This window comes from Pangasianodon hypophthalmus, chromosome 11, assembly GCF_027358585.1.
Source record: "Pangasianodon hypophthalmus isolate fPanHyp1 chromosome 11, fPanHyp1.pri, whole genome shotgun sequence".
Classification (NCBI taxonomy): Eukaryota; Metazoa; Chordata; class Actinopteri; order Siluriformes; family Pangasiidae; genus Pangasianodon; species Pangasianodon hypophthalmus.
Window position 1 is genome coordinate 1,998,574 of NC_069720.1, and position 12,031 is coordinate 2,010,604.

The following is a 12,031-nucleotide window of genomic DNA, read 5'->3' on the forward strand; positions in this document are numbered from 1 at the left end:
TGACTAAGACTAAGATTTCATCTCGTTATGAAGCTCAGAGAAAAACGACATATACTTAATATTGTATTTATTAATTACAGCATATGCTCTACGTGTTCAGAGTTACGCTCTACGCGTCGTCTTAGCCGCTGTATCGTGTTTTTCGTTCACACTGACATATTCGCTCAACATATTCTCATTGGTTCTTGACTTTTCGGACACCCTGTATAATGATTTTTGAAGAGGAGAATGGGCTATTTAGTAGATCTTAAACTTGAGAGAAAGAAAGAATAAATCACTGGGAATGTCATATTCAGTTCTAAGTTTGTTTAAAAGGGTGCTACTGTCTCTTTATGTCCTTGGAGCCACAAATATCCCTGCTGTTACTGAGGGAACAACACGGGAAGTTGTCCCAGACCCAGGGGATCCATTGACATTTGAGATAAGCCTGTTTGATCAAAATATGTTGCTTAAAAGCTTCTGGCCAAAAAATATCGATCACATGACAAATTGCTGTTAATGTCATTGATTAAACAAGCGCAAAATCCTGTAGGACTGAAATCCAAGGCCATGTATTTTAAGGTGGATTTAACAGATTGTTGACCTTTATGAAGCAACACATCTCCACTGCCTCGACCAGTAACAGCTCCAGATGTTCAGGAAAATATAGCAGAATTGCAACATTATGTGCTAACAAATAAAAACACAAGTATCCAAATGAATTCACTCTCTCAACTTCTCTCAACTCCTAAATAACAGGAACGGGCAACATGGTTCTAAATAATTGCTCTCATAATCATAAATCTGCCACGCAATTGAAGTATGTTTAATAATAATTGCTCGGAGATCATCATCTCTGTGTTTTCGAGACGTGCTGAGAGCTGAGAGAAATCACGCAGGGATATTATACAGCTTATGAAACATGTTTGTCTTCTTGGATGAGGATTCAACAAACAAAAAAAAACCAACATGTATGGGAGTGTGTAGTGCTCAAAAAACAACAAAAAATGGAGAACAAAAAAAGCTGAGGATTGTTGTGGAGCTTCACATGATCTGGCCGTGTCCATGTGGGTTTCATCCGGGTTCTCCGGTTTACTCCTTCTGTCCAGAAACGTGGTGGTAGGAGGAAGGGACTCTGAATTACGCCTACGTGTGAATGTGTGTGTGCTGTCGCTGCATCCGGGAGGAATTCCCACCTCACGCCCAGTATTCCCAGGACAGGCTCCGGATTCTCAGCCACACTGAACGAGATAAAGTGCTTACTGCACATTCAATAATTGTTAGATAATGAGATGAAAGCTTTTGACATGGTTAGACAAACAGAAATTGAAACTTAATCCGATTAATCAGTGAAATTGCAGAATCTCTCATGGGAAAATTCTGCATTCGTAGCCAGACAGCTTTGATATGTCATGATATTTATAACTCATGGAAACTGGACGTGGTTAAAGGGCAAACAAAAACATTCCTGGAGACTGAGAGCGATTTACATTTTTCCCCCCATGGATGACATGTTGCATTTCTTTTAAAGATTCTTTAACGGTGCCAATAATTTTGCCCCATGTTTTTGAAAGAAGATGCTAATACTGGTAAAACTTCCTATGAAGGCCAAATCCTTAATAAACTATGAACACATTCATGTTGTTATAATGCATTCCTAAGGCATTACACATGTTCTTATCATTAGTTATGAAAATGCAGAACACTTTACAGCTATATTTATTATGCATTATGAATTGTTAGCATTATAAGCAGTGTTTATAACCCAGCCCTCTTTTGTATAGCGCATTAAATGGCATTTTTACCATCATAAAAACATCAGCAGAATTAAAGGCTTATTGTCCCTACAAGACCTCGAGCAACTAATCCACAGTTTTCATTACCAGCAGTGTTGACGTCTGAAACACTCTCCTAACCGCACTTCCTAAAAAAGACCATTAAACAGCTGCAACTCATTCAAAATGCTGCTGCTGCAACAGTTCGAGCCAAAACCAGGAGAACCGAGCACATTACTCTAGGTCTAAAATCTTTACACTGGAATTTAGATACAGAATCGATTTCATAGTGTTGCTTCTGGTTTATAAATCAAAGCAAAATAGTCTGGGTCCTGAATACATCTCGGAAATGCTCAAAAATATAAACCCAGCAGATCTTTTAGATCCATGTGTGCAGGTCAGATGGTAGTAACCTGAACCCAAACTAAACACACCGAAGCAGCTTTTAGCTTTTATGAAGCTCAAAACCTGACCAGGAACATGTTAGATGTTGGAAATTTTTTTAAAAATATAGAGTAAAAAACATCTCTTAAGCTTATTTAAGCTGTTAGGACTTTATGGCTTTTTAAGCATTTTTTAAGCCTATTTTTAAGCATTTCAGAGATGTATTCAGGACCCAGAATATTTTGTTTTGATTTATAGACCAGAAGCAACAGTGTTTATAAAGTGATATATCAATAATACCAAAGAAATCCAGCCCCAGTTTGTGCAGTGCATTATGTCGATTCGTAGACACACTGAGAGCTGCGCTGATTTTTTTTTTTATATCAAGTAAGCGATACAATTTAGCTTATAACTTGTGAATATCATGTAAATCTCAATAATAATAATAAATAAAACTTCATAAACACTGCTTATAATGCATTCTGTTACTCATGAAGGTCATACAGTAGCTATAATAAACTAAGAACGCATTTATGTCACGTTATAACGCTTTCATAAGGCATTATACGTAGTTATAATTAGTGATGAAAATGCATTACACTTTATAACCCTCTTTGTTATGAATTATGGAACATTAACATGAAGCATTATACAGTAAGTAGTGTTCATGACAGGTTATATCACCAAGCCCCACTTTGAGAAGATCTAATGTGGCTTTTATAAGGACTACTTATAATGCATTATTTTACATAAATAATTATAAAGATGTGTACAATGCCTTATGAATGCATTATAACATGTTCAAAGGCATTATGCAAATGTGTAAAGATAATTTCTAATTGCATTATAAACATTGCAGTAAAGTGAAATGCCTTTGTGTCTACATGTATAACAAGATGTATAATGCCTTATGACAGGTTATAACAGGTTCATTAAACATATGACCTCCGTAGAAAGTGTTAGAAATAATTTTTGTTGAGGGGAAAAAAAAAGGAGGTTCTCCAGTATCCTCAACATTTTATATAATTATATATTTTCTTAAAGGGTGCCAATAATTCTGGAGTGACTAAAGGGGGTGCAGGAGTCAGCAGTGACAGAGTGACACAAGATGATCAGAAATAGTTGTAAGAAGGAAGGACAGTTGTTGAGAACAGCTAAATCATGAGGTTTGAGTAAATGCCAGTCATCAGGAACGTTCTTCAATCTGCTCTGAATCTGACGTACAGCAGACAGGATGGGAAGCTGTGAAAAGGTCACCTACAAGCATGAAAAATGAAAGAACAGACTAAAGCATTTAATCAGGATGGGGGGAGGATGGTGTTTAGACAAATGAAAAAAAAATAATACATAATTCCAAATAAATAAATAAATAAAAAGATGCATGCACTTTCAAGTCGTGTCAAAGAATTCACTGCATGTCTTGTCTTCTCAGCTCATGTTCTTGTTGTGATTCTCCCGTTTTCCTCTGTGCAATTTCATAACACGGAGCTTTCGGATGATAAGGAACTGGGAACATCTCCATGGCAACAGGCTCCCACGGTGCAGCGGTGGGCAGGTGGGATGAAAAGGGGGTCTGCCACGCTCAGCAGGAGACTGGAACTACCACGATTTACAGGCTCAGCCGGAGAAAAACAAACAAACTCACCCGTCTCCATCATCTCCATCTCCATCACCATCACAGGAGCACTGGGTCAGTGTTTCAGTCGTTACAGCTAACAACGTCAGGATTTAAGGCATTTATCTACCAAATCGAAAAACAGCTTAAAGAGTGGGAGCTCCTGACAGAAAGAAACACAGGATGCAGAGCTTCAGGCGAACATCATTAGGGTTTAAGACTGATTTATACCACAGAATTCTGGCCTCTGATTGGTCAGAAGGTGTTCTTATACGTTATCGTTTCTATAGTAACGTTCACCTCATTCACGGTGACTTGTAAGGCAGAGTCTCCACTAATAATAACCAGACTGAAAAGATAAATCAATAAATGATATGCTCAGGAGACGTTTATTTAAACATGTATGGAAAGAGTCTCCAGTGTCAGAGCTTTGTAACAGTCAGAGGTAAAGCTGTAACTTTCCCGACATCTTCAGGACAGAGGAGATTACGCTTCTTTTTGCGTTTTTTTTCTCGGTAACATGAGAAGCTAAGTTTTTTTGTCTTAAAAAGAGAGAAAAAAGAGAGGTTGGTGAGATAATGACTGTTTATAGCTGCTATAACGTAAGTGAGAACAGGAACTAACTTGTTTTTCAAACAGTTCACAACATTAAAGGTAGCTATAAATGGATAAAATGTACAAGTCATTGGTCATTAAATATCTGTTTGCTGTGGTATAAGAGGAATAAAACACTTCATCGTAACTCCACTTCCTCATACCACCCTGTCAGGAAAAACTTATTTCAGAATGACATATCATACTTTTTATCCATTTATAGTTACCTGTAACGCTATGGAATGTCCGAGAAACAAGTTCGTTCCTCTCATGACTGAAGTTAAAGCTACAAACACTCGTTCCCTCACCAGCCTTTACCTCTGACTGTCTCAAAGCTGTTTTATTTCTCATCTAGCCTACAGACGTGGATGGTTTAAATGCTATTTTAGCGCAAGGAAGTCTGGTCTATCTTCCACAGCAACAGGAATGCAGTAGTACCATCTGACTGAATGTGTGAAACTAAAAAAAAAAAACATAAATACTCGTCATCACCCGCTTTTCACCACACTGTGTTTAAAACTAATACAGAAATGTGACTTGGTTGGAGAAGAAAGTTCAGACAGGAAACCCAGAGCAACTGAAAAACATGATGAACACCTGGAACCGAGGCTCACAGGAACAGCAGGAAGGTGCTGTAAACATTTAGCAGGTCGTCAGATGATCAGATGAGGGTTTGGTGGTGTGTGTGTGTGTGTGTGTGTGTGCTTTCTGAAGCAGGTTTATTCTGCCCCTGATAGACCGTCATAGTTAGAATATCACAGTCTACAAAAAGGGGGTAGAGCGTTTTCGTATTTAGCTCCTAAACTTTGGAATAGCCTTCCTGACAGTGTTCGGGGCTCAGACACAGTCTCCCAGTTCAAAACGTAGATACTTCAGTACATCTGATTAATTGCAAATTATGATTTAGGGCTTACTAATATTATGAACAGCAGCTACGCTAATTCCTTTCCACTTGTTTCCCTTCTTCTACCCATCCCGAGGCACGTAGAGATTGTGCCAGCTCCAGTAGACGAGGCCAACCCTACGAGGATCCTGAGGCATCTAGAGATGGACCTGCTCCAGCCGGGTTTCTGCCTCGTGAGGATTTGGGTGTTCAAAGCAACGCTGCCAAGCCTATGTGGACTTTGAGGAAGACAACAACCTCCAAATTAATATACACATAAAATTCTACATGACTATACATAAATACAGAAAGGACATTGTTCATATCACACTCTCCAGTGTCACCCAGATGAGGATGGGTTCCCTTTTGCGTCTGGTTCCTCTCAAGGTTTCTTCCTCATATCATCTAAGGGAGTTTTTCCTTGCCACAGTCGCCTCAGTCGCCTCAGGCTTGCTCACTAGGGATAATTTTGTCTAACATCTAGGACTGTTTGCATGTTTTTTGTTTCTTATGTTCTGTAAAGCTGCTTTGAGACAATGTTCATTGTTAAAAGCGCTATACAAATAAAACTGAATTGAATAGTTGTTTTTGGCTGTTGCTTTTATCCAAAATGACTTAAAATTGAAACAGGATGCAGCTGAGCAGTTGAGGGACACGATTTATTACTCAGTGACTCAAAAGAGACAGCTTGGTGCTTCTGGGATTTGAACTCATGACCTTGCGACAGTTAGGCTTACGCACAGGGCCGTTTCTGGACAGTCTGAAGCCACCCATTGGTTCTAACGCTGACGACGCCTCTCCTTACAGCATCTGAAAACAAACCTACAAGATCATTAACTTGGTGAAAAGTTTGAACTTGGGAAAATCTGAAAAATGTCTTCATTGTTTGTAATCATCTGAGCTGCTATAGTTCTGAAAGAAGTGCATGTGACTTACGTTTCAACCAACCGAGCAGCTGAATTCGTTGCTAATAGAAACGTGCTAGCAACTTGACTTATGTTAGCCTAACACTTCTTACTCTAGATGCTAGCTAGCTAGTTAGCCATTTCAATTCCATCAACAAGCTGACTAAATCCACTGGATTAACATTAATTTCTTAACATTAATTTTTTTTTTTTGCGTTTTCTGCCACAGAAAGAGACAGAGAGAACGCTTCATGATCGCCACTTCTTCGTAATATTCCGACTTTAGTTAGAAAACCTGATTTAGTTACGTAAAAATTGCAGTTTCTATTCTTTTCACACAACTGAGACTGCTTGATACAAAAACATTTTTAACAATTAATAGTAAAGTGTGCATTTTTGCATATCTATTTTTATTTTTAAAAAATCACGGCGCCTTCTAGTGGTTTGGAGGTCCTATATGACTGCTTAACTACCGCCAATATTGTAATTTAACACCAAAATACTTTTATAAAAAATGCTTAAAAACAATTGTCATTGTCGTATACAGTGTCAGAAACAAAAACGAAATGAATGTCACATTGTTTTTCAGATTTTCTATAAAATTTCATTTAAAAAAACTTTTCGATGTTTTTGATGCTAACTCAGATTTTTTTAATGCTCATCTTTAGATGTTTTAGATGCTAACTTTGACATGTTTTAGCTGTTTAGATGTTTTAGATGCTAACTTTGACATGTTTTAGCTGTTTAGATGTTTTAGATGCTAACTTTGACGTGTTTTAGATGTTTAGATGTTTTAGATGCTAACTTTGACGTGTTTTAGATGCTAACTTTGACGTGTTTTAGCTGTTTAGATGTTTTCGATGCTAACTTTGACATGTTTTAGCTGTTTAGATGTTTTAGATGCTAACTTTGACATGTTTTAGCTGTTTAGATGTTTTAGATGCTAACTTTGACGTGTTTTGGCTGTTTAGATGTTTTCTATGCTAACTTTGACGTGTTTTAGATGTTTAGATGTTTTAGATGCTAACTTTCCCCATTGGGTTTCCTTTCAAACAAAATCTGTTTACTCATTAAAGTGACGCTGTGATCAACTTACTAGCAATTTTCTCAGCAAAGGCGCACAAATGGATTTTCTGCACAGCTTTCTGTACACCATCTGAGTAAAATGTTATAATGCAACCATCAGTATGGTGTTCTGCTATTTAAAAAAAGACTTGAATGTATTTTACTGAAAAAGTCGAGAGCTAAAGTGTGTTCCTGTTCCTTTTCAGTAGAGAGGAGAGAGCGGAAAAATAAATCCTGGGCACTTCAGAGAGTAGAGAAGTGTCTCCTTCCTCATTATCAACCCTGAGTGAGAATCACAATCAGAGAGCTGAGAGACTTTGGCAAAGAGCACAGAAGGATTATATCACGGTTTATAAAGCGTGTTAAAGCCTCGGGGAAGAGCAGATGACAAAAAGAAATCCCTCAGCAGACAAATACGAGATGAGTTTCTCTTCTTTACACAGCAAACGCACAAAATATTAACTCTCATACCGTTTTACTGCCAAATATTTTACCTTCAACCATCTGAATACGTCACGGTGCTCTGATTAGGAGTCGATTTCTCAGCAACAATGCCAAAATAAAATGCATAATATTAGAAATGCAAACACCAAAGCACTGCTGCACTGCAATTTCCCTTCGCTGGAGTGTTAGAGAGAGAAAACAGCGCCACCAAGTGGATCGATGTGATTAATCACATTCTTACAGGAAAATTCTTTAAAATCACGATTGTGAAAAATTAAATAAAATTCCAAAGCACAATCTTCTGAATGCTCACATGTTCAATAAGAGAGAGAGTCAAATGCAAACCTTAAAAGTGTGAGAGAAATGAGAGAAACAGTGAGTTAATGTGTACATATATTTCATATTTCTTATTTTATTTCTTATTCTTATCTTATTTCTTATTCTTATTCATTTCTGATTTTCACATTTTAACTTTAATTTAGTATTTAATGCACAAGCTAAAGAGGAGTAGGCCAGCTTAGAGTTATATAATGTATATAATTGTGTATGTGACAAATAAAAATCTTGAATCTTGAGCTGCAGAAGTAAAAATGTTCCGCTTTTCTCAGTCACCGCTTCTGCTGCTACATTACACCTGATTTGCAACAAATATTGCAAAATTAAAAAAAAAAATTTAAGTTTTACTTTAACTCAGCTTCATATGTGCGCAGATTTTTCTTTGTCTTTCTTTTAGTTCTTTCGTTATTCCTTACTTTCTTATGAATGTATTTTCTTTCTTAATTTTTAGTGTTTTTTTCCTTTCTTTCTTTAGTTCTTTCATAATTTCTTTTTCCTTCTCATTGCTCTTTTCTTTCCTTCTTATCTTTTAATGTTTTCTTGTACTATCTTTCTTTCCTTCCTCCTTTATTTTCTTTATTGCTCTTTCTTTCACATTAGTATTTTCTTTCATTCTTACATTTTTGATTTTTCTATTACATTCTTTTTTCTTTTGTTCTTTCATTATTTCTCTTTCTTTCTTATTTGTATTTTCTTTCTCTTTTTCTTTCTTTCTTTAGTTTTCATTATCTCTTTCCTGCTTTGTTTATTTTCTTTATTTTTCCTTAAAGTTCTTTTATTTCTGTCTTATTAGTGTTTTCTTTCTCTCTCATTCTTATTACAAAGATTATTTCCTATTTTTTTTGCTTCCTTCTTTCTTTTATTTTCTTTCTTACTCTTTAGTGTTTTCATTCTTTCTTTCTTATCAGCATTTTATCTTGTGGTTCTTTCATTTGTACTTTCTTATTAAAGTCTTCTTTTTCTTTCATTCTTTTATTTACTTTTTTCATTCTTTCTTATTAGTTTTCTTTCTCTTTCTTTTGCTCTCTTAACTTTTCATTTCCTTCCTATTGGCAGTTTTTTCTTTCCTTCTTTTATCTCTTTTTCTTATTAGAGCTTTTTTCTTTCTTTCTTTCCTTCACCGTATTTTTTATTGATGTTTTTTCTTACTTTTTTTCCCTCCTTCCTCTCTCTCTCTCTCTCTCTCTCTCTCTCACACACACACACACACACACACACACACACAATCAGTGTTTTCTTTCTTATTATTTTTTTCTCCTTTAAAAAGCTTGTCATTATTAAATGACGTAATCTCCAGCAGGAGGTGAAGAGGATTGTTTGTGCTTTTAGTGATTTAAGATTCCTGTGGATTAAATGTTCACTGAATCAGCACCTTTAGCATTTAAATACTTTGTGAATCACTCAGACAAAAATAAATATCTTTTAGCCCTAATTTTAGAATGAAAACTCTCCTAAATCAGGCAGCTAAGCGATACGTTTAGCTTCGGGAGTCTCTGTGAATCCGACTCCGGGTGTTAAACAGAACTCACACACTGACCCAAACTCACAGCAGGACACAGAACTGGTCTTACTTTCCCCAACGGGACTTTATCTTCATTTCAAGTATTCAAAACTGTTAAATAAAAACGAGTTTTAAATAGTGGGCAACTTTTGCACATTTGCCACATTTGCTTTTCTATTTAAATTGTACCCCATACCCTTATAAACAACTATACACACTTAGAGTCGAGCTGGAATCTTAACAGGGAACTTTACAGGATAATGATGAAGAATAATAATAATAATAATAATAATAAACGGTGCAGAAACAGAGGATTAGGTGCGAGGTGAGGGGAAACAGTTAGTGGGAAGACGGGATGAAGTCCAGTTCACTGCTGCTGGTGACACGAAGATTTCACGTTCATCTCGAAGCGTCCTGTGATATGTAATACAGCATCGACCAGCAGAGAGGAACAACTGGAGATGTCAGGGCCCTGATGCAAGGCACCGTGTGCGATCAGAGGAATGAGCTCTCTTCCAATCTCTCTTAAACCACAGCGCGGTTCAATTCTGAATTCAGGATTCTGATTGGTCGGAAGGTATTGATTCGTTTTCTATAACAGCAGCTCTGACATTAGCGCAGGTGCAAATCTCATTCACAGGGATTTGTACAATAAACGGATTTTTTTTCCTTTAAAAAAAAAAATGTGCGTAATCGTTGATCTGTGAGGACACGTTTATTTATCATTTATGGAAGGAGTCTCCAATGTCAGCGTTTTGTTAACGATGGGTAAGTTTTCCGACATCTTCGGAACAGAGGGGTTTACGCATTGCGGCTTCTCGGTATCGTGACAAGCTGCGTTTTTTTTGTCAACTTCAAGAGAGAGAAAAAAGAAAAAAAAAAAAAAACAAGAGGCTGGTGAGGGAACGACCGTTTATAGCTGCTATAACGCAAGTGAGAACAGGAACTAACTTGTAAACGGATAAAACGTACGATGTGTCATTCTTGAAGAAATAAATGTAATCACTGACAAATTGCTGTGGTAGAAGAAGAAGAAGAAAACACTTCAGGAAGTGATGTTATAGGAAACTAATCAACCATGTCGGGTCCGTATTTCCGCTTTGCACTGGCTGGGCTGCTTCCCACCGCTTTCATCGTTGATTATTTTCCTCTAACATCATATTATTTTAAAGTTATTATAAACAGCAGATTGTGTGATTTTAAAAAAAGTACGACAAATCTGAGTCTTTAACTTGAGACTTTGTAAATTTTCTATAGTCATCTCCGTTAACTATTTTCCTTTTATCATATTTAGAAAAAAAAATACGACTGAGCGATGATTAGTGCTATGATTAGGTTTAACATTTACAGGGAAGAGGTATAGAATGAGAACATGATCATTGGAGCTCACGAATCATGCTCAGTATTTGCCCATATTTGTCATAATGACAAAATATAATGCCATACGTGAATATTACACGCGCAGTTTCTAACGTACTCCGAGGTGCATTCGAGATCCAAATATCCAGCGGAGTAGAACGAGGAGTTGAAATGTCGTTGAATCGATAAAATAAAAACTCATCGTGTGTGGAATGTTAACCTGGTGATGAGAAATTCACAGAAGTCCCAACGTATGAGCACCGATGGCATGGAAGTCTGCCATTTCACAAATCCTACACCATATAATTCACACACTAAATCATTTCTCGCCATGACCTGTTCGCTCAGACGCAATGGCGTAGAGAATCAGCACCAATTACATTTCAGAAGGAAGAAAAACAAAACAAAACAAAAAAAAAAACAACAACAGAGTAAATAAAACAACGTCAGTTCTGTGCTCTGTAGATACGCTTACAATACGACAGCGTACGAAAGTGTATCCACGTGTGAAAAGAAAAAAAAAAAAAAAAAAAAAAGTCCCATGGTGCTACATGACTCATCAGATTGGTTTCTTCAACTGATTCCAGCAGAGCACACCATTTAAAAATAACATCAGACTGATGTCACGCAAGTATTGTTACTTTACAAAATATTTACAAGAGCAACGTCCATTTTAAGTGCATTTTAACAATATACAAACGTTAATTAAAGAAATACTCTAATCCAATCTCTCTCTACTGTATCTATACTGTGTGTGATTACGACAGACAAGAATTTCTACAGAAGAAACAACAAAAAGAATTTGTTTACTTAAAATTCACTTATAACGCAAGTCTAAGGGCAGATGTTTTGGGAACTGTTTTGTCATAGGCTGCTGCTCATGATGCGTTACAGAGAAAAGCGCTATCCGCCCTCTTCCGCATACATCATCTCACAGATGCCTGGGATCGGCTACTGTCGCTGTGATTGACAGGAGAGAAAGAGTATGCCCCTCCCACCCAGAAAGCATGGATAATGGCTGTGGCATCGTTGGGATTCGGACTCGCGGTTTCTGAACGTTAGGACGAACGCTTTCCCGCCTTTTGTAAGCCAACTGTTTTGTTAATAAAGCGAATAAAATTGTATAAGTGATGTCCTGATGGATTTTACTGCTCAAATACTATTCAATTTTACATCATATTTATGCATAAA